The sequence below is a fragment of the Dasypus novemcinctus genome, chromosome 3, assembly GCF_030445035.2.
Source record: "Dasypus novemcinctus isolate mDasNov1 chromosome 3, mDasNov1.1.hap2, whole genome shotgun sequence".
In the NCBI taxonomy this organism is placed as follows: domain Eukaryota; kingdom Metazoa; phylum Chordata; class Mammalia; order Cingulata; family Dasypodidae; genus Dasypus; species Dasypus novemcinctus.
This window is the reverse complement of record NC_080675.1, coordinates 143,768,003-143,774,526: the sequence shown is the minus strand read 5'-3', so window position 1 is coordinate 143,774,526 and position 6,524 is coordinate 143,768,003. Positions and strand designations below refer to the sequence as shown.

At 39.9% G+C, this 6,524-nt stretch overlaps 1 long non-coding RNA gene across 1 annotated transcript; it reads right to left on the bottom strand.

Moving 5' to 3' along the window:
* Positions 1-3,347: 3,347 nt before the first annotated feature.
* LOC131276095 (uncharacterized) lies at positions 3,348-4,049 on the bottom strand. The gene is made up of 3 exons (XR_009183579.2): positions 3,961-4,049; positions 3,579-3,610; positions 3,348-3,423 (listed from the first exon to the last, which is right to left on the bottom strand). It is a non-coding gene; the product is annotated as an uncharacterized lncRNA (long non-coding RNA).
* Between the last annotated feature and the right edge of the window lie 2,475 nt (positions 4,050-6,524).

Genomic DNA, 6,524 nt, shown 5'->3' with positions numbered 1-6,524 from the left:
TTAACCAACAGCATAAAAGAACTCAAGGAAAAATGCCATTTCCCACCAACTTTGGGAGGATGCAGCCTCTGAAGGCACCTGGCCTTTCTCACTCTCATGGTCCAGTATGTGATAGCTGGAGCCCTTTTTGGGTCCACTTACCATCATCTTCTTTATCTGTTTGGTGGGGCCATATATCTTCAAAATCCTAACTAAGCTTATTTCTTCCAGTTTCAATGCCTTTCAGAACAAGATATTTGTCACATGGCGATTTCAGCAAGTTCCAACCACAGTGTCAGACTCGTCTTTCCTCCTCCTCAAAAGAATAGCCGGAGAGGTTTATACTCCGTCAGGCAGGGACTACTGCCCTAACCAGCAGGAAGTAACTACAGAAGAATGACCATCGCCCACCAGCAACCCCTTAAGAATAGGGGCATACATTTTCTGAGGGGGTAGTTGAGGCAGGTTAGCCAGGGAAACGAGAAGACAAGGCACAACATGGCTGACAGATAGCATGGCCAATAGGTGACGTGGCTGCAAGACCCCCCTGAGAACTTGAGTTTTTCTGGGAACTTCCCTTGGCCCCAGATATTCCAAACAGACATCACCATTGGCCCCCACCATTGGTGGGATAGCCAATAACACCTGGGGCCACTCCTCTTAGCATTAGCAAGGGAGAGGAATAATTCATAGTTTAAAAGGTAACCACACAAGGCAGAGCTCACTCTTTCTGATTATAGGAGCCTGCATTAAATTTTGGTGTGTATTTCCATCTTTCTCTTCCATTTCTCAGCAAGCTCAGTTCTTTTCCTCCATTTCTCAATAAATTCTTTTTACTGGCCTAACTAAGGAAAAAAAAAAGTCTTTGTCATGGAAGTGAAAAGACAACCTACTCAATGAGAGAAAATATTTGAAAACCACATATCCTATAAGGATTTAATATCCAGAATATATAAAGAAATCCTACAACTCAACAATAGAAAGACAAACAACCCAGTTAAAAAATGGACAAAAGACTTGAATAGACATTTTTCCAAAAAAGATATACAAATGGCTTAAAAGCATATGAAAAGATGTTCTCAACATCACTAGCTATTAGGGAATTATAATCAAAACCACAAGGAAATATCATATCATACACCCTAGAATGGCTATTAAAAAAACAGAAAACTACAAGTGTCAGAGAGCATATGGAGAAATAGGAACACTCATTCATTGCTGATGGGAATGTAAAATGGCACAGCTGCTGTGGAAGACAGTTTGGCAGTTCCTCTGGAAGCTAAATACAGAATTACCATATGACTCGGCAATCCCGCTACTAAGTATATTTCAAGAAGAATTGAAAGCAGGGACTGAAACAGATAATTGCATACCAGTGTTCATAGTGGCATCATTTACAATTGCCAAAAGATGGAAGCAATCCAGTTGTACATCAACAGATGAGTGGATAAACAATGTGGTATATGCACACAGTGGAATATTATTCAGCCATAAAAAGGAATGAAGTCTTGATGTATGGGACAACATGGAATAACCTTCAGGACATCATGCTGTGAAAAATAAGGCAGACACAAAAGGACAAATATTCTATGACCTCACTAACATGAACTAATTATAATAAGCAAACTCATGGAGTTAGAGTCTAGAATATAGGTTATCAGGGGATAGATTGGAGTTAGAGAGTAGGGAGTTGATGCTTAATTTGTACAGAATTTCTATTTAGGTTGATTGTAAAGGTTTAGAAATGAATGTGGTGATGGTAGCACACTATTGTGAATGCAATTAATAGCACCAGACTATATAGTTGAATATGGTTAAAAGGGAAAACTAGGTCACATATATTACTAGAATAAAAATTACGGAAGGGAACTTGGCCCAGTGGATAGGGCGTCCGACTACCACATGGGAGGTCCGCGGTTCAAACCCGGGGCCTCCTTGACCTGTGTGGAGCTGGCCCATGCGCAGTGCTGATGCACACAAGGAGTTCCCTGCCACACAGGGGTGTCCCCCATGTAGGGGAGCCCCACACGCAAGGAGTGCACCCATAAGGAGAGCTGCCCAGTGCGAAAGAAAGTTCAGCCTGCCCAGGAATGGCGCCACACACACGGAGAGCTGACACACAAGATGACAACAAAAAGAAACACAGATTTGTGCCGCTGACAACAGAAGCAGACAAAAAGAAAAACACGCAGCCAATGGACACAGAGAATAGATAACTGAGGCGGGAGGGGGGGAGAGAAATAAAATAAATCTTAAAAAAAAATTAAAAGTTAAAGAAAGCACTGTATAATACAGTCAACCTTACTGGAAATGATCGACTATAGTTTATAGTACAACTATAAGAATGTTCTTTCATGAATTATAACAAATATAAGACACTACTACAAAATGTTAATAATAGGGTGGTATATGGGAAAATATGCCTCATGTAAAATATGAGCAATAGTTAATAGTACTATTTTAATAATTTTTCATAATTTTAATAAAACTAAATACTGTTAAAAAATTAGTACAAGTACAAAAATGTGCTATCATCAATTTTAACAAATATTCCACACCAATGCAAGGTATTAGTAGTGGGGTTACATATGGGAATTTGGTATTTTATGCATGATTCGTCTGTAAACCCTCAATGTCTCTAATGAAAAACAGTCTAGCAGTTATACAAAAGGTGAACTATAGAGATACCATGTGACCCAGCACATTCCACTGCTAGGTATAGACCCAAGAGAATTAAAATTATTATGCCCATGCAAAAACATGTACATAAATGTTCACAGCAGCATTATTCCTAATAGCCCCAATTGAAAACCAACTAAACGTCTATCAACTGATGAATAGATAAGCAAAATGTGGAATATCCCTACAACAGAATATTATTTGGTCATAGAAAGGAATGAAGTATGAGACATGCTACAACATGAATGTTCTTAGAAACTTTATGCTAACTGAAAGAAGCTAGCCTCGAAAGGACACACGTTGTGTGATTACATTTGTATGAAATGTCCAAAATAAGTAAATCCCTAGAGACAGAAAGTAGACGAGTGGTTGCCTACAGCTGGGGGAATGGGAGTGTTGTGGGGTGACAGCTAAGAATTTGGGGTTTCTTTTTTGATGTGATGAAAATGTTCTAAATTTACTGTGGTGATGGTTGCATAGCTCTATGAATATACAAAAACTAACTGAATTGTGCACTTTAAATTAGTGACTTTATTGTATGTGTGTATTGTATTGTATGTGTATCTCAATAAACCTGTTTAAAAAGGAAAATACCTAAGAATTTAATAAGAGAAATACAAGGCTTATATAGTGAAAACTACAAAACATTGTTGAAAGGAATTAAAGGCTAAAATAAATGGAAACACATACCATGGATGGATCAGAAGAATTAGTGTGTTTAGATGGCAATGCTCCTCAAATTGATTTACAGATTCAAGGCAATTCCTATAAAAATTCCAGATGTCTTTTTTATTATTATTAAATTGACAAGCTGACTCTAAAATTCATAAGGAAATGCAGGGGACCCAGAATAAGCCAAAACAATCCTGTAAAACAAAAACAAAACTGGAGGACACACACTTCCCGATTTCGAAACTTACTATTAAAGCTGCAGTATCAAGGCAGTGTAGTCCTAGAATAAGATTAGACAGAAGATCAGAAGAATAGCATTGAGATTCCAGAATGGAATTCTTACATTTATGATCAATTGATCTTTTATAAAGTGTCAGGACAATTCAATGGGGGAAAGAAAGACTTTTTTTGTAAGTGGTACTGGGAGACCAAGTGTATTAGTCACGGTTCTCCATTGAGAAAAAACAACAGGATATGTTTTTGTGTAACAAGAGCATAATGATGCCTTTCACCAAGAATAGCAGTTCTGGGAACTCAGCCCACCTCACAGTTTGCAGGTGTTGAGGTCACCAGCAAAGCACAACTCATACACAACTCATAGTTCCAATGAATGGAACTATGTTTACTCACATAGAGAAGAGACAGAATAAGGTCAGCTTTAATAGTAGGCCTCAGTTCCTCGTGGCCAGCAAGTCTCATTCTGTTGGCTTATGCAGGGAGATGTCATGTGCATGTGTGCCCCTTGTGCCACAAAACAAAGGATATCATTCCCTCCCCACCTGGAACAGATACAGCAGCAGGGATTGGCCAGGTGCCATGGAACTTACATTAGTAGTCTGGGAATATTTACATGCGCTCAGGGCTTTGTGATGTCAAGGCAACCCAAGAAGGGAGTTGGCCCACATTTATCATCCCATCACAGGTACTAGGCCAACACTTCTTGAGGGGTGGTTCACCTGAATTAAAAACACATGACATTCTCATCTGCCTGCACAACCAGTACCATGTAGGACACAAACTACTTTCACAACTTTTATCTAACTCTCTACACTGCCCTGAACTCAAAAAAATTTAAAAGAAATTATAAAAAGCTTTTTGATTTGTCAACAAACTAATATCCATGGAGGCTCTACATCTCTCTTTTTCACAGTCCACCAGTTTAGAGGTTCTAAACCAGGACAAAATTGGAAATTAGACTTTTACCCACATGCCACCTGGAAGGAAGGTTAAATACCTCTTGGTCTTTGTAGACACCTTTTCTGGCTTGGCTGAAGTCTCTCTTCAGACCCCTGCCATGCCAGTAGGGGGGCTGAAGTCTATTCTTCATACCCCCTCCACTGGAAGAGCTTCTCAATAAACTTCCTACCTGCAATCGACTGTCTCCGTGTCCCAGTGAGTGCCATTTCTCTAACAGTCACCATTGAAGTACTCTATGAACTAACTTATTATCTTGAAAATTGTCAAACGAAGGAAGATACTCAAACATTAGATGTCTTTCCAATACACACTGGATCACCGGTGAACCAAATAATGAACCAGAGGAAGTTTCTTTTTAATAGATGTCCTCAGCTAATAAAAGAAGGAATGATACCTCTATTTTGAAACACCTGCTGAACTGACCTATCTAGGCAATGATCGTCAAAAGCTGTTAACAATCCAAAAAGAGACACAACCAGATGGAAAAGCGTAATACCACTGTGATGGTTAGGCTAATGCATTGACTAGGCCAGGTAATTGTGCCCAGTTGTTTGGTCAAGCAGGCACTGGGCTACTTGTAATATAAGGACAATTACAGGCCTTAGTCATAGTGAGTTTACTGCATAAATGGCTGATTACAATGACATCGACCAGGGAGATTGACATCAGAAATCTCCCAGAAACTCATCAAGGACCTTCACTGGACTTTCATGAGAGCCTCTGGTTTGCAGCCTCCCTGTGGAACCTGGACTTGTGCATCCCCACGGTCATGTGAGAGAATATTATAAATCTCATACTATTTACAGATACCTCCTATTGATTCTGTTTCCCAAAAGAGTCCTGACTAATAGAGCTTGGGAGCAGTTCTTGAGGAACAGAATCTTAAACATGGGATGTCTGAGGTGCTTCTGGGAGTTTTGCAATTAGCTCTCTAGTCTAACTGGACTCACTTTTGAATACTAATGACTCTCTTTTGAATACTGAAGAGGCCACTAACAGTCCATGGCATGAGTCGGCAATGGAGATACACAAAATATCATCATTGGATTCCCCTACTTCCGTGCTTATGAGAAGCAAGGATCTAGGTGAGAGTGTTTCCAACACCTTAACAGAGTTTTGTGGAGTCAAAAGATATAATGATGTTGGATGGCTCCTCCTAGATACTCTGAATACAGTTACTAAAGAAAGAGATGAGTTAAAGACTTCAAATTAGAAACTTAAAAACCACGTGAATGATGTGAAAGTTTCTATGTGTGCTCTGAAAGAAAATCTTGTCTCCTGCAGCCATAGGCTTGAGATGTCTGAGAATCAAATCCAGACTCTCATTGTATGAGTAGGAGAGTTATAAAGGAAACTAAAATCTCAATCCCGCAGAGTATCTATGGTTGAAGTGAAGGCATACATTGGAAAGGAGTGGAACCCAAGGGATTGGGATGGAGACATATGGGATGGTGATAATATTGGTGGGGACATTGGAACTCTAAATTCTACTGAGACTTTACCAGATAAACCTGCAATGGCCTGCCCACACTTTGTATCACCCAGCCTCCAACCTGCCCCAGGGAGTCTGGACTTCTTCCCAGCCCTGAGGCAGGTACCAGCCTGGCCATCATGCACTGTCCAACCTCCACCTTGCCCTGAGGAATCTGCCTTCCAACCTAAGCCCGAAGAGATTAATCCTTTCTCACCAGAAGAAAATGCCAAGGAATGCCCCGAGGTCCATAGTTTGCAAGAAACTTCTAATCCTTCTCCTTACCCACCCCTACCATGCCTCTTCTCTTCGATACCTATTACTTAGACTAAAATCACAACAAGCTCCCAAAGATGAAATACAAAGTGTGACCCATGAGGAAGTATTCTATACTCTGAAATAACTGCATGACTTCCCATTTATACGGACAGAAATCAGGGGAAATGTATAAGAATGGATACTAAGGGTATGGGATAATGGTGGGAGGAATGAAAGTTGGATTGTGCTGAATTTATTTATTTGTTTA